This window comes from Danio rerio, chromosome 5 (genome assembly GCF_049306965.1).
Source record: "Danio rerio strain Tuebingen ecotype United States chromosome 5, GRCz12tu, whole genome shotgun sequence".
NCBI lineage: Eukaryota > Metazoa > Chordata > Actinopteri > Cypriniformes > Danionidae > Danio > Danio rerio.
The window spans coordinates 57242581-57265278 of NC_133180.1; the positions used below are offsets into that span (position 1 = coordinate 57242581).

Sequence of the window (22698 nt, forward strand, 5' to 3'; positions counted from 1 at the left end):
AGCCATAGCAACTTACTCTCTGAAGATAACCTGCTCCGGAGCAGGTTATGTTCAGAGAGTAAGTTGCTATGTTTCAGAGTTTGTCTGTTTTAGAGAGTTTACTGAGCATTGCGTGCTCTTTTGATGAGAATATTTATGGATGTGGACACACAGATACAAGTTTTTTCGTTGTGAGAGGGTTATAAGTGCATAGTTTTTTTCATAACCAAATTTATAATGTTAATGTATTTAACAAACCTTTTTGAAATCAAATGTGACAAACCGCGGGTCTGCGCTTACCATAAAAAACATTCAGTGCAGCTCTTTGTATTCGCGTCAGGGCATTTTAGGCAACTGTACAATGTGGCAGTAGGACCACCTGTACAGTAAGCCTGGCACTGAACTGTTTTTTACACTTTTGTACAGTTCCTTGGTCATACATTACTGGGTATTATTACACAGATAATTCAGAGCACGGTAATAGCGTAGTGGACAGTGCGTCTATAATGAACGACGGAGCGCACAACGGAGCGAGTTCGAATCTTACTTACAGATCTTGTGTTTTTTCTCTCCTTCTGCACCCTCACATTTTTCTGTATCATATTATAAGTGGCTGCTTTGTCTTTTGTAGGAAAATATATCTTTAATATAAGATGTAGGACGTCGTTCTTATATATACATTCACGCACACACACCTACATTTTTTAATATAATATTTTTTTCAGGGTTTCTAAATGCTATTGTGTGCATTAATTGCAGCAGATTTTAAAGCTCCATCAGTCACTAAAGGACACTGAAAATATAAAATTTGTCCAAAGTATAAGTGTGCAGGTACAACTTAATTTTCTATCCTTAATCTTTTGGTGTTTCAACTATTAAACTCATTACTGCTTCCACTTACCAGCTCATCACACACCCCACCTCATCACTATGTTGAGGCTAAATGGCTGATTTTCAGAAGGTAATGATTCAAGTGTATAACACAAATATAGTAAAAAAAACTATAAAGCAAATGCTGCTTAACACAATGTTTATTTTTATTATATTATAAAATAGAATCATTACTGGGCACTACATTGTTACTTGCTGGAGGACAAAAGATACCCTTTTCTGCCTTATACGATGACACCCTACCTGCAGCCTGACCCAGAGGAAATCTCAGTGACCCAAGCAGACAAAACAGATGGAAGAGTGCTAAAAAATATATAATTAGTCAAAAAACTATGTTTAATCAAATAGTTTGGTCTGTTCATTTCTTCATTTCCTGAAATAAAATGAATGATTTTGTACACTGTTTTATACACACACCTTTCAACGTGTAACATATTTTTCATATACATTTCTCACCTTAAGTTGATGCTCATGTGACTTTATCTTTGATGGACCTTATACAGCTACTTTAGAATTTTAATATGTAGATAAAAGATTTTGTGATCCAAGAGTAATATTCAAATATGGAAAAGTGCAGAAAATTCTTACACTGCTTGTTAGTTGAGGCAGAAGGAACTTCGTCTGCATGCAAAATAAAAAGAACCTAAAGCTATCTGACAACAATCACTTACAACAGTGACAGAGTGTGTGGTTTAAGTCAAAAACTCAACCACTGAAAAGCCTTTATTATAGGACACAGCAGTTAGACAGGCCTCTTTCTATTAGCTGCATGTCAGAAAGAATATTCTAGAGTGTTAAATACAGAGCTCCAGTAATTAAATATTACCTTTTATGATAATGTTTCTGTGTTTAATGACTTTGGACAGAGTTCTAGCTCCAGAAAGATTACAATTTCTATAAGCCTTATTAGTCAATACACATATTGTGGCCTTAAGAAATTAATGGTAAGAAAAATAAATGCATGAATGGTTACACAACATACTCAAAAAGGATGTTAAAGAGTAGTTTAATTTATCATTACAATAAAATGGAGGATGGCATGTGTAATTTAATGAACTAATACATTTTCTTATTATTTATTTTTTCTTTTCTTATCTATTTCTTATTCTATATTTCTTTCCTTCGTTGAAGCAGATGTGTAATCTCTGTTTAAAACCTCCAGCTTCGCCTCTGTAAAGTGCGTTGCCCTTTTTTTCTCACCGTGACTTTCTATGGTGACTCGTGAATTCGGCGATCTACTGAAAATGCCTTCAGGTGTGTGCCGTGCACGCGCATTAACCCGCGGTTATCTTCAGGAGGTTGATTTAACTAACTCTTGTCACCTGTTTTGGAACCAACATACTCGCGGTAAGCAGGTTTTGGGTAAATCAACCGAGAGTTTAGGTTTTAGCAGATGGTAAGTTAACCCAGCTTTCTGGAATACCCCCCTGGTGATGTTCATGTTGCTATTAAATGGTAGAGTCTGTTCTCATTTCGTGTAATAAAATTTACTGCTCCTATTCAATGTTATATTTATTGTTTTACATTATATGTATATATATATGGCAATGATTTCTGGAAGTTTTTAAGAATATCTTGGACAATAACACTGCTCTATGGTGTAAATTGCACTCAAAGAGACATCAATAATCAGCATATGAACCTCAATAATGGTAACAACAAATTTAACAAAATTAACTGTTTAACTCACAAACAGGCAACTGAAAGTCTAAACATAAACAACAGCAGAATCAAACACAAATAAAGAAAACTGTTAGACCATTATACAACAGCTGCGTCCCAAATCGCATACTTATGCACTATTTTACGCCATTTTGTAGTATAAATAGTGTAAGTAGTGTGTTCACATTGAAAACTCTCAAAATAATAAGTGCACTTTAATTACCCGGATGATGCACTCATTCAGCCGCTAAAATGAAGTGTGTAATGATGGACACTTCACGCACTCAACGACCGCAGGTTTGCTTACGTAGCGGAAGGGGCGGAGCGATCGGAAGCACATGTTGAATAACTTTATTTATTTTGGATAGTGAAAGCAAAATTCTCCTACGAGAGTGATTATAGCGCCTCCGGATGGTAAATGCGGCAATACTCACGGCAGGTATTATCTGATAATTCGGTCGTTTATTTCACTGATTTGGCAACAGTCAAACGTCATCAGGGAAACGGTTTGAATTTCCGCTTAGTAAAAAAACATTAGTGTGCCATTTGGGACAGCACTACATACATTTACTATCCTGTTGAGTGTGTAAGTGCATAAGTACATAGTGCATAGTGTATAGTGTGCCATTTGGGACGCAGCTAACATTTATTTATACTGCAATGCATGCTGGGATAGTTGTACAGTGCCACTCCCAGCATGCATTGCAGCATGAAGCATTTGAGATGTTACCATTGTTGAGATACAAGGTCAGATTCATGAGGTCTGAGTGTGTATTTGTCATAACTACACTATTTTTGTATGTTATTTCCTAACTGTTAAGTAATTACAGAGGTATCTTTTCTGTTTACACTTTTATTAATTAAATTAATACCTGCAACTAGCATAAAATCTATTGAATGAAGCCCTTCTTCCAGATTTATACCAAAACATTTATCAGAACTAATGTCAGATAAATAGATTTCTCTATTTTTTGACTTCCCAACTTTATTGCTATAGTACAAACGTTTTGTAAACTCCATATTCAAGCTGTTGGAAAGTCTTCTTAAATGAGTTCAAGGGTGAAGAGCCCAACTAAATCAGCCCCTCACTCCACTACGGTGACACAAAAAACACCTTAATTTCTGTTGGATCTCAATGAGAATAGTATGGAAGTCAAATCAGTCAGTAATAAGTGTGTGTCTGCTGTTGTTTGTGGAGTTGTTTAATGATCCTCTGCTGAGACTGAAGCTGTTTTATTTTATTTGATTTTATTTAATGCTGTAACTTAAGTCACTGTTTGTATTTCTTGTTTATTTTCTTCAGTAATTGTAATTATTAACAGCAGGTGTTCATCAGTGTCTGAATTCACTCATTAGTGTTTTATTAGTGTAAAACTGTCAGGTGAACTATATTAGTTAACTAGTGTATGAAATAGTGAACAAGGACACAAAGTGTAATTTCAAACACAGATTTCAAAACATCGAATCTGAACTCTGTTCGCTCACAGTTTTCTGCAGTTGGTTACTTTCTCGAAAACAAAAATGTTACCCAGAAAGCACTGTTTTTAACAGAATATTACTGTTTTAGTGAAAAAACATTATTTTACCATAGAATCTGACCGTTTTTTAACAGCAATTTTTTACAGTGTGTAACTAGATTAATGGGATTATTATTCTTTCTAAAAATTATTTTTAGTACTGCTTACCTTCTAAATGTTATATTAACCTCTATCACTTGATCAATAAAAAAGGCAGACACACAAGTGTACTGTTACATCATTTAAAACTAATAAATGTATAAAAAAAGTTTAGAAAAAAATATATAAACGTCACAAATTACATTACTTATTTTTATTATACTTAAATATTTAAATTCTTAAAAAGTGAAATTAGGCATTAACTTGAGCAGCTGTTTTCCCACGCTAACTGTCTCTTCTTCACTGATGGTTGCTTCTTTTCAAATATATACCCTCATATTTGCTATAACTTTGCATGAGCAGATCAAGTTCAGCTGGAGAAAGAAATGGTGATCTCTTTTATAAGATGTTGCCATAGTCACTTGTAATGTCTGCGCTCCATTGATAATGCCTTTTTAAAGTCATGGTGTGCACGCTTAACTCTGAGTTGGTCTACTCGAAGTTGATTGACCCAACTCAGATCAGCTATTCTGAAACCGAAAACTCAGAGTTTTTTAATCTCTCGGTAAATCAACTCAGAGTTCAAGTTTAAACTCTGAGTTGTTTGAACCTCCTTACTGAAACAGGCCCCAGGGGTCCGTTCTTCGTACGTGGATTACTCAGTTAGCTGGATTTGGATGTTGACGATTTGACACGATCCAGGATCGTTTCGTTTGTCAAAGCTGATCCGAGAGTTGTTGTCATGGCAACAGTTCTGCCAGGTCAAACCTGATCGGAAGCAGGTTCAATTCATATAAACAGGATTAGATCGGCTCAGTTCAAGCAAAGATAATACAGAAAGTTTTTTCCGAATTCTGATATTTTCTTACAGTAGTAGTTATACACACTTGGGAAAATGGTACATATTTTTTAACTATATATATAAAGTTATAGTCATTAATAAAATAAATAAAGTTATACATATTAATAAAACTTATGCAATCTGCACCCTCGAAATGAAAGTACAAAGACTGCCATCTGGTGCAAAGAGAAAACTTATTGATATGAACTTTTTAGATCGCTTTAGTACAAATTGTGTATAATAGAAATACACAATATGTGACTTTTTTTTTAAAGCAATAATACATTAATACAGTCATAAACATGTTTTGATAGTTAATATGCCAGTGATTTGATGCTTCACAAAAGTTGCAGACACCTTTACCAATATGAAAATGCTTTTGTAAACAACCAGTTATTCTTTACACCGATTAAAAAACGGCTACTATAATAAAGAAAATATTTTCTAAATGTAGAACTAAATACATTGATTTGCATTGAAATACATGATGAATACTCTTGTCTTGACAAATGAAAGAGTAAAGCCTGCAGCTCACAACAAATGTGTAAAGTTCTTGCGTGTCATATTTAACAAACCGTCGACTGCTAATTTGATGTAATTTTGCTCACATGGATAATTGAATATTAATCAGATGATGTCATTACGCTGCTGTGCCGTCAGCCAATCGTTGCATTGCTGATCATGATTTCGAGGATCGATAGATCTGTCCTTCATAACACACGCAGCGATCTCAGATCAGTTCATCCAGACATTCTAATCTGATTCGCGAACTTGTTTGAAGAACCAAATTAGCGAGAGATAAATTATCAAGATTAAAAGATCCAGGATCTGCCAAATAATCTTAGATCATTTAAGCGAGGTACAAAGAACGGACCCCAGGTCACAAACGCACCGCAAACACAAATAAACAATCGCACCACGCAGACACATCATTGAAGAGCAGATAGATCCACAACCGTGATGTGATTCACATGCTCAAATAACATGTTGGTGTAGTTGCTGATGTAAACCTTCATCAATTAATCAACTATACTGATGCACAGATTAAACAAATGACCCTTTATTCTCATTTATTAAGATTACATGAATCTAATTTAAACAGTATTGGCAACAGTCAATTGACAGCAGATTCTACATCTGCATAAATACATCACTCACTCAGATGTCTGTTTACTCTTGTGGTCCGCAATACTTCACATTTTTCTGTCAGACATTTGATGATAATCTTTTTTTCTTTTGAAACGTTACTTTATATGTGCTGAGTGGAGAATGTAACATTACATAATCAACGTTTACAGCAAATTAAATAGACTATAATTTAAAGCCTCTTTACACCCTCAGCAATTCTACAGTGCACTGTACAGTATCTCAACAAATACGAGTTTAACACAAGGAACTGTCTTTGGTTTAATACTCACATTTCAAACTGACCGCATCCTCTTCCTCCTTCAGGCCATATGCTGCGGCTTGCTGGAGCAGAAAGGCATCCACCTGGCGTACTTTTTATGGTTGCTAAAGTTTCAAATGACTCCTTCTATTAAGGCATGTTTGCTCCTACTATGAAATAATTAAGCAGTTATTTTTGAACGCAAATCAGGTATAGATGCGGCGAATCTCGCAAAGGGGGTTTCGGTTTCGAAGTTCAGCCTCCGCAATGCTAGAGCGGTGACGTCACGCCCCATCCCCTATTGGCTGAATTTCTCTGAGAGCCCACATTTTGGTTGGCAGATACACAAGTCACTTTTGCACCAAATGTCACAGTGATATTTGGTGCAGAAGAGCGAGAGAGCGAAACGTAGATTTGCTAGTGAAAAACAGCGCTTGAGACTCGTAGCGGCAGATTTGAGCAGTTGCAGGAACATATTTGTGTTCGTTCTTAGAAAAAAATAAATCAAACATTCTAGACAGGTTCAGCTTTCTTTGTGCGGATACACATTCTAATCTACAGATGTGCAAGTTTTGTCTGTGACTTCACATTTCTGGATGCAGGTGTGTGAATGTGTTTTGCACCATATTTACTGCAACAATAGTAGCAAAGAACATGAGCAGATGAGTTTCTGCATTTGTGATTCGTCCGATGGAATTTGTGCACCTGTACTGAAGGATTTGTGCAGGTGTAAATGTTGCGTTGTGTTTGTTGGAGACAAAAAAATACCTACAGATTTGCAAATTTGCTCTGCGAGTAAAAATTTACTGATACACATGTGTGGCTATTTTTTACAACTACAAACTTTTACAGCTGTTACAGCGGAGTTTCGCACCAAATATACCTTCATAGTTTAGTTCACTAGACAGAGTGAATGACCACAAATGAGTGAATTCAGACAGTGATGAACACCTGCTGTTAACAAGCACAATCACTGAAGGTAAGAACAAGAAATAAAACTATACAGACGCAGCCTTACACTAAACCAACTGAATTAAAACAGAGGATTAAATAACTCCATTAAATAACAGCATTAGCAGCTTACCTGATTACAGTTTGACTTCATTTCTTTAAGAATATTTGATAATTAACAGAGGTTTATATATTTTTTTGAAAATGTTTAATTTGACCTCACCACCATGGAGATCAGAGGCTGCTTTAGTTGAGCTCTTAAACCTTTACTCTTCTAGCTTAATGTTTCTTTGGTTGTTATAACTGTTTCTGAAACTAATTAGTTATAGATTATCAGGAAAGGGAAGTGATACACAGCTTTTTCTCCAAGAACAAATAAGTCTTATGCAGTCCATGTTTAGATTGTGAAGGAAAATATTACACCCACTCACTGCTTTAGTGTCAAAAAGGTTTGCACATTTACATACAAACTGAAGCATTTTCACTTTACTACTGGCTATCCCAAGGATATAGCCCGTGACTTATTTGAATGTTTAATTTCTGTGGAGCTAGCAGTGTGCCGCTGTTATATTGATGAAGAAATATTTCACTTTAACTGAACTCAATGAGGCAATTGCACTTTCCTTACAAATGAACATTTTTGCCGCACACCAAAGTGTTGGGGGTAGTAAACTGGGCTCTCATTAGACTTCTGCAATTTTGATTGGGTCCAAGATACCATTAAATGAACCTGCTTAGCAAATCCTTGTGACTCTAAAGGATCTTGTTGAACTGGTTTTGTCACCTGTCCACATCATTGAAGGTATTAGTTATCTTGATATCAGAACTCCAAGATATCAGAACATTGACATAAATTTATTTTTCCATATGAAAGACTGCTCCCAAAACACCAATTCTCGGAGCATTATTCTCAATTGATTGAGTCACTTGGTGCAGATATTGGATTCTAGACCATACAGTTTGAATACTAGAATATCTTTTAGCGAGTAGTGAGACATGGATGTCTCTTGCCACAAGGCGATTAACTAATGAAGGCTCACCACGCCAGTCTAGAGAAAACCTCACTGCATATTACTAAAGTTTCCAATATACCATTGAAACTTCTGTATGTATACATACAGTAGGCCATAAGGAACATTCCAAATGAAACAAGTGTCTCTTTGACCACCTACTTGTCTTACCTTGGAACACTATACAAAGTGGGCATGATTCTGCCTTATGGTGGCACTGGAGATTTACCTGGCTTTGCTGAAATAATTGTTCTCCTGTATAAATGCGACAGAATCTTATGATACAATAACGCCGCATTACAATAGCAAGGACTGGAAAAGTTCTGTCACATGTGCTTTTTCTTCTTCAATTTAATGGCGGTTGACAAACAACAAAATGGTGTATTTCCGCTTCCAACTGGTATGGAGTGTAGATCATTAAGATTTAGCCCTCACCTACAGCTTTTTTTTATCAAATCCTCCCCCATAAATGCGAATTTTTAAGATATTTCAATAAAAAGGTAAAACATTTATTTCCTGAGTTATTTTGTAGGATGTCATCTAATTTGAATTGAACTTTTATTTCTTCTAAATTCTTACTAAGTTCTCTCCTTTCATCTTTATATTTCTTGCAGAGTAATATCACATGTCTAACTGTCTCCTCTTGTCCACAAAACTCACATTGTCCTGTGCCATGTTTCTATATTTTAAAAAGTGTACTATTTAGTTTTGTGTGTCCAAATCTCATCCTGGATATTATTGTCTCCTCTCTCCTGTTTTTTCCTACACTTCTTATTTCTCCTACTTTCTTTTGAATTTTATAAAACCACCGGCCCTTTTTTCATTGTCCCATTGTCTTTGCCACCTTTCCTTCATTCTTTCCTTAATAATACTCTTGACTTCACTTTTACTTATACTTACATTTAGACTGATGTCATTATTTTTAACAGCTTGTTTTGCTTCCTTCTCTGCAATTTAATTTCCTTGAACACCTATATGCGCAGGAACCAATAAAAATATTACTAGTCCCATCATTTGAATTCTGTACAAGGTTTGCATTATTTCTAATAAAATGTCTGGTTTACTTTCTGAATTACTATACTGTAAGCTTGTAAGCAGGGTTGGATTAACCAATGGGCCTTATGGGCACAGGCCCAGGGGCCCGTGCGCACTAGGGGCCCCTGCGAGGGGAAAGAAAAAAAGACAATTTCGGAGTGTCTTTTTAGGCTAATTGCAAATAGCGCATCTAGTTGGACTAAGCTACTCAGGGTTTACGCCCATCGATGCCTGATTGATAGAGACAAGATGAGTAAAGAGCAGTGAAAAAATACAGCCGCAGTGGCGCACCTTGTAAGGCACACGGCATCATCTTTTGACGCGATTAATCATAATATCGGTTCGAATCCACCATCAATTGAACTCGTGCTACTTTTTTTTCTCCCCATTACATATCAGATTGGAAATATATTTATTTTTAACAGGAAAGAAACATTTTTTAAAAATAAGAAAATGTGATATAAAGTCACAAGTGTCTCGTGGGTATTTAATAATGTTTAGCCTTATTATAGGCGCCTGCCGCGCCTCCCTCTCTTCAAAAACTCTATTGCTCAGACAACTGTATTTCCTCTGAGCAAAAAAATCGTGATCACATATTATTATTATTATATTTAAATTGCCTTTCTTTCTTAAAAGTAAATAGAATGCTGTCAAGTGCGGAAACGTCAGTTTTGTAATAACCCGCACTAAACTGAGCGGACTGTAGTGTAACGTTATATCTGTCATAGATCAAAAATGAGTGGACAAGTGGATTTAGCAAACGCGAGAGAAAGAGGAGAGGAGGCATCTTTATTGAGGCATTTTCCATACACACCTTCTTTAAACAGACCCGTGATCAGGAGAATGAGGGTACAGAAGAAGACGTTAACTTTAAATGATGAGTAGCTAGCATTAACCAGGCGGAGGAGGCTAACGGCAGCGCAGCGCGGACTGAATTCATCATGTGAGAGACAGACAGAAAGGGAGAGAGAGAGGGAGAGAGAGAGAGAGAAAGGCCAAGAGGAGAGAGAGAGGAGAGAAGAGGTATAGTGTCTGTGATTTCGGATACTTTTAGGTTTATAATCAAGTCTTCATCACGAGAAGAGTAGAGAAAATACACGGAGAGGAGGAGAGAGACAGTAAATTAGTGTTTGTATTATGAAAGACTCAGATTCATAGAACTCAGATTCATAGAACTGGATTGGAGAAGCATTGTGCGTTATATGCCATGGCAATAATATGCTTTATAAGTTTGTAAAAGCAATACACTAAAATACCCTTAATATATATATATATATATATATATATATATATATATATATATATATATATATATATATATATATATTGTGACAAGCATCCCATGAAGCTATCAGCATCGTCCTGGAGAGGAACGAGGAACACCTGGGCCCTCTCATTCCCAACTAATCAGCACCAGCTGCAACTCATCCAAGACCGGCTACATAAGCCACACCAAAAGAACCAGAAAGGGAGAAGCATACGAAGGAAACAGAGCAGTAACATTTATTCTCCATTTCTTTCCTCTAGACAGCAGTTGGTGACCGATCGGGTTCCTAGACCCATCTCACAGACACTGAGCACCCCACGGATGAAAGAACATCACCCGCTGGAGCACCCCTTTGGATCTTGCACTCATGCACCTTTGTAAATAAATCCACCCTCTGGGATCTAAACTTTAATTCTTTTGTCGTGTGATTCTTCAGCCCATCACACTGGTGGAGAATGCAGGCAGAAGAGTGAAGAATCACCGACACCCAGACTCCCACTCATCTATTAAAAAAAAAAAAAAAAAAATATATATATATATATATATATATATATATATATATATATATATATATATATATATTTTTTTTTTTTTTTTTTTCTCTTCCTTTTGTGTGCAGGCGAGCGCTCACTCCCCCTACAGGATGGATGAACTTCTCCAGCGACTCACCGAGGTCAGCATCCGCCAGCAGCAAGTGGCCGAGCATCTGGCAGCTCGTCAGGACCAGACGGAGCAAGAACTTTTTGCCCTGCGTCTGGCTGCTGCACAACGTGTTCCGCTACCAGACCCTCGTGCCCGAGCCACTCAACTCCTTCCAAAGCTAACCCCTCACGATGATATTGAATCTTATTTACAAATGTTTGAAACCACTGCTACGAATGAAGGGTGGAATGTCGACGACTGGCCGCAGGTCCTGGCTCCCCTGCTGACTGGTGACGCCCAGCGCACCTACTTTTCTCTCCCCGATGGTGCAGCTACCACTTACCAGGACCTGAAACGGGAAATCCTGGCCCATATGGGACTGTCATCCACATGTGCAGCTCAACAGTTTTTTGAGTGGACATATAAGCCCCATCTGCCGGTCCGTGCCCAAGCAGCGGGTCTCACACGACTTGCGAGACATTGGCTCTTGGCGGAAGACCCAACGCCGAGTCAGGTAGCGGAACGGGTGGTCATCGACAAATTGCTCCGGGCTCTTCCCCGATCCCATCGACGAGTAGTCGGAATGAGAAACCCCTCAACCACCCTGGAGCTCATTGAGGCGATTGAACTGGCGGATGCGACCATACATCGGGAAGGAGGGGAGAGAGCGCCGCCTTTTCCCCAGAGGGTGGTCCAGGAGCGACGAGCACCAGAGGGCCCTCAACGACCGGTGAGCAGGCCCAACCGAAGACCTCGTCAGCGACCCGTCCTTCTGACATCAGACAGCGGGAGAGATGGTGAGTCCCCCTCTCATAATAATAACCTGTTTTATGATGTCTTTCAACAGGTCACAGGAGGGGGCTCATTTGCTAAGGAACAACAGGGAGACAATAGGTTGAAACATTGCTGGACCCAAGTCCGAGTCATAGAGGGAAAAGAAAGTCAGCCTGGTCCCCACCCTCTCCCATACTTTGCTGTCCAGAATGGCCTGCTTTACTGGGTCGCACAGCGGAGGGGGGAGGAAAAACTACTGCTGGTCGTACCCCGATCCAAGACTGAAGCAATACTGGAACTGGCCCACTCCCATCCCATGGCAGGACACCTTGGGGTGGCCAATACAGTCCAGCGGATACGGGACCGTTTCCACTGGCCAGGACTGGAGGCAGATGTAAAGCGGTTCTGCCAGGCCTGCCCCACCTGCCAACGAACCTCACCAAGGACACCTCCCCCGAGTCCTCTAATTCCATTACCAATTATTGAGGTGCCCTTCGAGCGCATTGGGATGGACCTGGTTGGGCCATTGCCTAAATCTGCCCGGGGACATGAGCACATCCTGGTGATTTGTGACTATGCTACCCGTTACCCAGAGGCGGTGCCCCTTCGGAAAGCCACCGCCAAAGCCATCGCCCAGGAGCTCTTCTTGCTCTCTAGCCGAGTCGGCATCCCCGCAGAGATCCTGACCGATCAGGGTACCCCCTTTATGTCCCGGCTAATGGCTGACCTCTGCAGGCTGCTGAAGGTGAAGCAGTTGAGGACCACTGTCTATCACCCCCAGACAGATGGCTTGGTTGAACGCTTTAACCAAACACTAAAGCAAATGCTAAGACGGGTCGCCGCGGAGGACAAGCATGACTGGGACCTTATGCTGCCCTACATTCTCTTCGGGATCCGGGAAGTTCCCCAGGCCTCAACTGGCTTCACCCCCTTTGAGCTCCTCTTCGGACGACAACCCCGTGGCCTCCTGGATGTGGCAAAGGAGGCCTGGGAGCAGCAGCCGGCGGCCCATCGGTCTGTGGTGGAACACGTCAAGCAGATGAGGGAAAAAATCGACCGTGTCATGCCGTTAGTCCGGGAGCATCTGATTACAGCACAAAAGGCCCAACAACGCCACTACAACAGAGCAGCACAAGCACGGGAATTCCAACCAGGAGATCGGGTCATGGTCCTAATTCCAAATGCAGCATGTAAGTTCCTGGCCACATGGCAGGGCCCCTACACGGTATTGGAAAAAATCGGACCAGTGACCTACCGGGTGCAACAACCAGGAAAACGAAAGGCAGATCAGTTGTACCACATTAACCTTCTAAAGAAATGGATTGGAACTAGGGTCCAACTCGCTGCCCTCGCCACTTCTGAACCCGTGGTTGTTGACATCAACCCCCATCTCTCGGCTGCTCAAAAGGGGGATCTGCGGCACCTGATCGGTCAGTTCCCAGATGTGTTCTCTTATCTCCCCGGGCAAACCAGCCTTCTCCAACATGATATACGAACACCGCCAGGAGTCATCATACGGCAGCGGCCCTATCGAGTCCCTGAGGCTCGTCGGCAGGCTATAGAAGAGGAGATAAAACAAATGCTAAAATTAGGGGTGATAGAACCCTCATCAAGTCCATGGTCCAGCCCATTCGTGATGGTCCCCAAACCTGATGGCACCCTCCGGTTCTGCAATGACTTTCGTCGGCTTAATGAAGTCTCAGAATTTGACAGCTACCCCATGCCTCGTGTGGATGAGCTGTTGGACCGCCTGGGAAGGGCCCGGTACATCTCTACCATAGACCTAACCAAAGGCTACTGGCAAGTACCACTGTCTGAGAATGCCAAACCTAAAACTGCCTTTTCCACCCCCAGTGGTCATTGGCAGTACCGGACCCTTCCCTTTGGCCTGCACGGGGCCCCTGCCACATTTCAACGTATGATGGATATCATACTCCGGCCCCACCACGCATATGCCGCAGCATACTTAGACGACATTGTGGTCCACTCGGAGACATGGGAGGATCATCTGGACCGTCTACGGAGGGTGCTGTCTGAACTCCGGAGGGCTGGACTCACGGCCAACCCTCATAAGTGCCATCTTGCTCTCTCTGAAGCGAAGTACCTGGGTTTCCAAGTGGGAAGAGGACTCATCCAACCCCAAGAAAAAAAGGTTGAAGCTGTCCGCATTGCTCCCAGGCCGGTGTCCAAAACCCAGGTAAGAGCATTCTTAGGGTTGGCAGGGTACTATCGCTGTTTTATCCCTAATTTCTCCTCTTTAGCCGCCCCTCTGACAGATCTGACCAGGAAGGGGCAACCAGAGAAGGTAAACTGGACGCCGGCAGCCGAGGAAGCCTTCAGGAGCATAAAGACAGCACTGACCTCAGAACCAGTACTTCGAGCTCCTGATTTTGGCTGTCCCTTCCTGCTGCAGACAGATGCCTCTGACACAGGACTAGGAGCTGTTCTGTCACAGGTTCAGGAAGGGGAAGAGCATCCGATCCTATACATCAGCAGAAAGCTGACCCCAGCCGAGAGAAAATACTCCGCCGTAGAAAAAGAAGCCCTTGCCATCAAGTGGGCAGTCCTGGAGCTGCGGTACTACCTCCTTGGCCGCCAGTTCACCCTGGTTACCGATCATGCACCTCTGCAGTGGATGGCCAGGGCAAAGGACACAAATGCCAGGGTGACAAGATGGTTCCTCGCGCTCCAGGACTTCCACTTCAATGTGCGTCACCGGGCCGGGACTGCCAACGCCAACGCTGATGGACTCTCTCGGATCTGGGCGGCTTTTGCAGGTCTGTCAGGGGTCACTCCCCACCCAACCCTTAATTCTCCCCTATTGTCTCATATCATCCACAGGACCAGGACGCCACTTAGGGGAGAGGAACGAGGAACACCTGGGCCCTCTCATTCCCAACTAATCAGCACCAGCTGCAACTCATCCAAGACCGGCTACATAAGCCACACCAAAAGAACCAGAAAGGGAGAAGCATACGAAGGAAACAGAGCAGTAACACTTAATCTCCCTTTCTTTCCTCTAGACAGCAGTTGGTGACCGATCGGGTTCCTAGACCCATCTCACAGACACTGAGCACCCCACGGACGAAAGAACATCACCCGCTGGAGCACCCCTTTGGATCTTGCACTCATGCACCTTTGTAAATAAATCCACCCTCTGGGATCTAAACTTTAATTCTTTTGTCGTGTGATTCTTCAGCCCATCACAATATATATATATATATATATATATATATATATATATATATATATATATATATATATATATATATATATATGTATATGTAGTTTTATTAGTATTTTTATTTAATGCTTTGAAAAATAATTTAAACCTTTGCAGACTATAAATACATATGTACTGTATATCATTTATTTAAATATGTGGGCAACAAATTATAGATTCATTTTATTTAAAAATTATTATATTATTCTTATTTTTTAAATTCAACTATAGGGGTGCGGCCAGGTAGGGGGCCTTACAAGATAATGTGCCCAGGGGCCCCTGAGTTCTTAATCCGGGCCTGCTTGTAAGTGAAGAAACTCGAGTCTGAACAGATTACTTATTTCAAAGGTCTTATCTCCTCTACCCATTGAATTGCTAATAAAAGTGCTATCATTTCTCCTGTATATACAGATACTTCGTCACTATTTTTTTTCCCTACTGATATTTGAAATTCAGGAACTGTAAAAGCCACACCTACTCGATTTAAACTCTTAGATGCATCTGTATATATTTTAACATGACTGTAAAATTCATTAATATATTTTTACACATAAAATAGATTACACTCCTCATCCTTTTCTCTATTTTCTAATATTGTAAAATCTACCGATGCGTCTGGTAGTAACCATGGTTTAACTACTGGTAGGGGTACAGTAGGACTTATATTTAATTGACTTAATTTTATTTCTGTTGCTTTTTTTTAACACTGTCCACCCAAATCTTTTATTTTCCCTCCTCTCTTTTTCCCAACATGGTTTTAGCGTTTCTAATGTTGGATGTTCTTGATTATTCACTTTTAAATTTACCTAGTAACTTACTGACCGTTGGACTCTTTTCATTTCCAAAGACATTTCCACCATTTCAATTTGTAGTGCTGTAATCGGTGTAGTTTTAATTGCTCCTGTACTTAATCTTAATACCTCATGTTGTATTTTGTCTAGTTTTTTAAGAGATGTCTCTGCTGCTGACCCGTATACAACGCACCCATAATCTATCACCGATCTAATCAACCCACAATAAATTGCCTTTAATGCTTACCTATCTGCTCCCCATTCACTACCTACTAGACATCTCATTATATTTATTATTTTCTTACATTTGTTTATTATTTTCTGAATATGAACTGTCCATGTAATTCTCTCATCAAATCAAATTCCTAAAAACTTAAAATGTTTAACTCTTTCTAGTTCTTGATTATATAATTTTACGTTAATATCATCTCCGATTTTTTTCCTTGTAAAAAACATTATTTTTGTTTTATCCACTGAAAATTTAAAACCCCATTTATGTGACCATTTCTCTACATTATTTATAGCTTCTTGTAATTTCCTAACAATGTATTCAATATTCCTTCCTCTTTTCCAAACTGCCCCATCATCTGCAAAGAGTGACATTCCCAGCCCACTCTCTACCTCTTCAAACACATCATTTATTATTATCGAAAATAATATTGGGCTTATTAGACTTCCCTGAGGAGTTCCATTTTCGACTGTGAATTTTTCTGAATAACTATTTCCTATTCTCACTGTTATTATTCGATTTTCTAAAAAATCCTTAATCCATTTATACATTTGTCCTTTTACACCTAACTTCCATAGTTTAATTAATAAACCTTCTCTCCACATCATGTCGTAAGCTTTTTCTATATCAAAGAAAACAGCCACTACACTCTCCCTATTTATTTGTGCTTTTCTAATGTCATGTTCAAGGCACACAACTGGATCCATTGTATTTCTTCCTCTCCTAAACCCACTCTGGTATTAAGAAATACATTTGTTATTTTCTACATAATACATTAATCTTTCATACACCATTTTCTCCATTATTTTCCCAATATTATATGTTTAAGCAATTGGTTTGTAATTTCCTGGATTTGTCTAATCTTTTCCTGGTTTATGTATAGGTATTATCATTGCTTCTTTTCATGTTTGTGGTATTTTCCCTTTCTCCCAAATTTTATTGTACATTCTTAATAGCACTTCTTTGGATATTTCACTAAGATGACTTAACATTATGTACCATATTTGATCCTTGCCTGGAGCTGATTTCTTTGTTTTCCTCAGTAAACGATTTAACTCCGTCTTCATAAATGCCATGTTTAATTGTTCACTGTTGCCTTCTTCAATTTGTATTAGTTCCTTATAATGTTCTAATGTTCTTAACTTTCCTCTTTTTCCCTCTTCACAAATATTGTCAGATTTATGAATTTTGACAAAAACTTTTGCCAACATTTCAGCTTTCTCCTCATCCCTCACAGCAGTTTTCTTTTCATGTCTCAATACTGGGTAATTCTCTTTTTATTCCACTCATTCTTTTTATCATTCCCCATACTTGACTAGTTTCCCTTCCTACTGTATTACAGAATTTACTCCAATATTCCTTTTTTATTATTTTTTAAAACTCTTCTTACATTTGCTTGTTCCCTTTTATATTCAATAAAATTCTGAAAACTATGATTCTTTTTAATTTTTTTAAAAGCTTTATTACGCATTTTAATTGCTTTACCACATTCATTTGTCCACCATGGTACAATCTTCTTATTTTTCTTATGCCCCTTCTTCAGAATAGCCTGATTTGCTGCATAAAAAATAGCATTACAAATATCATTATTCACCTTGTCAAGATCTTCATCAACTTCAATATTTATCATTTTTTTCCTCACTTAAATCTCTGAATGTTTCCCAGTCAGCTTTTTCAAAACAACATCTTTCTGTTTCTCCTACATGATAATCTTCTATACTTATTCTTATTTCAATTACTATTGGGTAATGGTCACTTCCTATCGTTGTTTCCCTAAGCATATCCCATTAGCATATTCCTGCTAAGGAATTTGAAACAAGCGTTAGGTCAGTGGCAGTTTCTTTTCCTGATCTTACATTAATCCTTGTACCTCTTCCGTCATTTAAGCATACCATTTCTTTAATCTCCAATAATTCCTCTATAACTAATCCATTCCCATCATTCTCTTCACCCCATATCGTGCTATGAGCATTAAAATCTCCACAGCATATAATTTTCCCTTCTAAATGTACCATCAATTCATCTAAAATTTCTAGTGATAATCTTTTACATGGGTTATAAAAATTAATAATTTTAATAGTCTCTTCATTTATAAATACTTCTATTACTATTAGTTCAAAATTTTTACCTTCCTCTAAAACTTTATATTGTATACCTTTACTGTAAACGATTTCTGTTGTTTTCACAGTATTATACTGCATTTCTCAACAGTTTTTTACTGTATAAGCTGTGCACAGTGTGTTACTGTATATATTGTTGTTTTCACAGTAAAATAATGTATTTTCAACTTTTCTATACTGTGAACATGGTTAACAGTATGTTACTGTAGATTTTATAATGAATTTTGGGGAAAAATCCGTTACTGTGCATCTAAATACAGTACTGCAAATGACCAAGAACAACTCCACACACACTATATATTATGATTATTATGTTTATTTATTTTTAGACAAATTATTTTGTGAAGTAAATAACCTAACCAGTTTCTTCAGACTGTTCAGTGCATTAAACTGTCCCCTGGTTTTCCATTTTTGGGTGCACTTTATAAGGCAACATGGAAATATTAAATAATATTTAATAAACATAACTTTGTGCTAAACCAAAAACGTAAATTGGAACAAAAATAAATTGATTCACGTAACCAAAGACTGTTAAACACACAAAATGATTTCAAAGTCAGCTTAAATGTCAGAGTGACCAACCTGCTTTAGATGGATTCAAGAATATTGGCCGCCCATATTGGCCACCGTAGAGGTCACATATCTCCGCATTTTCAAAACAACATTTTAAAATACGCACTATCTTAATAAATAAACCACAGAATTGAGTTTAAAACAACTACATTCTCGCATGAAAAACGGTTAAAACTTTATTTCATAACACATTTATTATCTAGTCATCGAAGACAGGGCATGTCTCAATAATGTCTAGGCCGATTAAAGCGTGAGGTTTGCCGGATACATGAGTGATGGAGCGCCGTCAACCCCTGGAGGTCAGAATCTCCCCTATCGGCAAAGCACACTTAAAATTAGACATGATATCTAAAAACAAACCACAGATTTGAGTTTGGAAGAACTACATTCTCGCATGAAAAACTGTTGTAGCATGAAATTAGCTCATTTTATGAATATTAATAATCAACAATAACGGTTTATTCTTAATTATTAATATTCCGGCTTAAGCTTCAGTCAGTTTGGTCAAACAAACATATGATTGTAAATGATCATGCTCGCGCGACCGAGCGGATTCCCAGATTATGAATATTAATTATCAACAATAACGAATTATTATTAATCATTAATATTCCGGATCAATTTATTGTTAATTTGACCAAACGAACACAAGCAGAGCCGCCGCTCTTCCGAGCGGACACTGTAATTTATTCATTTAGAAAAAGGGAATTTAATTGCTACTTCTTGTGAAGTAGATTAATCATTCAAAAGTTTTAAACAACTTATAATAGCTAGGCAGGGGAATCTGTATTTCAGTGACATTTTCTCGTGAGGCAAACAATACAATTCATTTGATTATAATGGAATTTATTGACTAGTCAGACGTAACGAACAAACAAACGCACAAACATACATTTAACACAAAACAAAGGTAAACCACGTGGAGATATCGGGTCTATAGAACGTGTAACAGCAAAGAGAAATAGTAAAGCTAGAAAATATAGATTTCAGATTAAAGAGTGACAAAACTTTCAGTTCCACACGCACCATTACGGACCACCAAGGTTATAAAAAACACCTTTTTGATAAGGGGCACAGCTTAATCGCATAACTAAAATCACCTGGTCTTTCATGTCTGGCGGTCTCTCTTATGCGTCTCTCTTCCGTCGTGATGAAACTACTCTTGATGTCCTTTGATGCGTGGAGTTTGTAATGCAGTTCGGACGAACACGATCGCAAACTTTAAACTGAATTTACTTTGCCGGAAAATAAAGAAAGCGTGGCGGGAAAAAGTCCATGCGGCTTAGAAAGCCACGTGTGGCCCGAGGGCCACCGTCAATGATGTTCCTTTTTGGGACGTTCTCTTTCTGCCCAGATGTTTGGGGGGAAGTGTGCTTATACCTGCGGGTCACGTGACAACCCGTACAGCATTCTGACCAATGATTTCAGGGGAAAGTTTGCGCGCGAACCTTCCTTTGTCTCTGGGCTGCGCGTATGCAAATTTGAGCGCCCGCCTAAAGCATGCAGACAGGCATTTAATACAGGGCTTTAAAGAATAAAGCAATGCGAGTTATGGTCTCGATCTATGCATCATGTGTTATAAAATGTCGAGGGCATTCTATTGACACCAAACACTCTACAAGTACATCACATTAAAGGTACATTAACATAATTCCCATATCTTTACATCATTGATGCTTTTAAAAAGGCCTGAATGGAACATGCATACAGAATAAAGAGAGGTTACACAGGTAAGAAAAGTCAGAAATGAGATACAAAGTTTACAAAACATAACACATTGGTTTTGTGCTGGTTCTGGATTTGATGAGTTCATTTTCTTTCTGTCGGAACAGCCTCGTGGGGGTGTATGTGTGTGTGTGAGGGTATTTCGAAAGGAATGTCTTTGAAGTTTTCCTGCTTATCTATCCAGGCCCCCTGAACAACTTAAGCTGTCACGAAAATCCAGACTTCTTGGAGCCAGGAGTCGTAAAACCGTTCTGTCGGACCGTGATAAAATCAATAAGAAATTTTATCTGTGGACTGTACGCTACACTGTTAAAACTTCATTTCGTGACATATTAAACGCAATATTTATGATATGATCTGGCTTTTCTCATCCGCCATTATATTTGCTTGTTGGTGTGAAATGAACTCTGGGAGAAAAAAATATTAATTCTCAAAACACTTCAAGCGAACCTTATTCTTATTGTATATGTAATATTTTCGCTGGTAAAGTGAGAAGAAAAAAACAATATTACTATTTTATCAATATCACGTTTGCACTGGTTCGGTTCAGCACACAAACGACACCGAATCGGATTGAACCGTTTGCTCGGGAATTATTTTATCACACGTGTTCACAAGCACATTCAGCAATATGTGTATAAATGTGTGTGGCCGAGCAGTATAACGAAATAGTAATGATTCATTGTTGTGTCTTACAATAATATACAAAAAGGAATCGGTTTTAGGCGGATTTGACTCTTTACTGTTCTAAGGAGCCGATTCATAAAGCCGAGCCAACTCGATTCGACCTTCACCAGGCAAGCAACGGCTCTTCTAATTTGAAATCCACCTGTCGCCTTTTCTTCCAGTGAATTCATCCTCGGTAAGTGTTTAAAAGTCAAATTCTGTTCGTTAAAATATTGTTTTGTGTATATTTCCGTGTAGTGTGTGTGTGTAATTTAAAATAATTAACCAAGTTACTTTAGTTGTACTGTAAGTTAGGTACTTATGTCACGTTATTCGACGCCAGACCGTGTTTGTAGTGTTTGCGAGGTATTAGATAAGGTAATTACAGTGAGTTTATCTTGAGTGAGTTTTTGACCATAGTAACGTTAAGTTACCTGAAAAAAAACGTAACTTTTACTTTGGGTTAACTGCATTAATGAATTCTCTATTTCAGCACAACACTGAGATGAAGGCAAAGTCACCATGAAAAGTTAAACGTTTAACGTTAAGGTAAGCGTTATGTGGTCATTATGACCAAGTTATCATTATGGTTAAATTTGTAAACTGTAAGTTAGTTATTCAAACTAAACTCACAATGAAACAAGTCTAACTGTTTTATTAAATTGAGCTGATAATAAAATTCAGTTGATGTCTTTTAAGCTAACGTTAATATTAACATAATACATATTAATTGTCTATTTCTCACTGGTTAATGAGCTTATTGTATAACGTTATTGTGTCATTAATTGTACATTTTATTTTTGGTGTTCAGGTGTAGGGAATGATTTGTATACAAATTTATTTGAACCCCATACAGATTTGTATGGTTGTACCATAGATTTAGATTATTAAATGTTAAGTCTTATTTTACTCTTATTATATTTATCTTTTTTGCAACTACAGCAATTGATGCTGAAAAACTGATGCTACCAATCTCTCCTCACTTGATTTTTCAAGGTAATGTTGATGTCTTCCTCATTTTGATTAGATTTTGAAATGTGAAGTTGTTCACAGATTTTTTGTGAGGAGTTTCATGTACAACCTCTTTTTCTTCTTCTTCCAGTAGCGACGCAGTGGCACAGTAGGTAGTGCTGTCGCCTCACAGCAAGAAGGTTGCTGGTTTGAGCCTCGGCTGGGTCAGTTGGCTGAATACAATGGCATAATGATTCTGCTTGCTCACAGGAGGTACTTGATTTAGTTTTCCTCAAGCGATACATCAGTTTTTATGAGTAATGCGTGACACTTGAATTGAAGGGACGGTTCACCCAAAAATGAAA

The 22698-nt window shown here is 38.6% G+C and overlaps 2 long non-coding RNA genes across 2 annotated transcripts in view; one reads left to right on the forward strand and one right to left on the reverse strand.

Annotated features, from left to right (window-relative positions):
• The window catches only part of LOC108180265 (uncharacterized), a 45667-nt gene extending 25325 nt beyond the window's left edge, over positions 1 to 20342 (reverse strand). The window contains exon 1 of the long non-coding RNA XR_001796791.4: positions 20092 to 20342. This is a non-coding gene — a long non-coding RNA (uncharacterized lncRNA). The remainder of the gene's footprint in view (positions 1 to 20091) is intronic.
• A 1169-nt stretch (positions 20343 to 21511) lies between these two features.
• On the forward strand, positions 21512 to 22371 carry LOC137495635 (uncharacterized). The gene is made up of 3 exons (XR_011015586.2): positions 21512 to 21578; positions 21876 to 21931; positions 22325 to 22371. It is a non-coding gene; the product is annotated as an uncharacterized lncRNA (long non-coding RNA).
• The last annotated feature ends 327 nt before the right edge of the window (positions 22372 to 22698 follow it).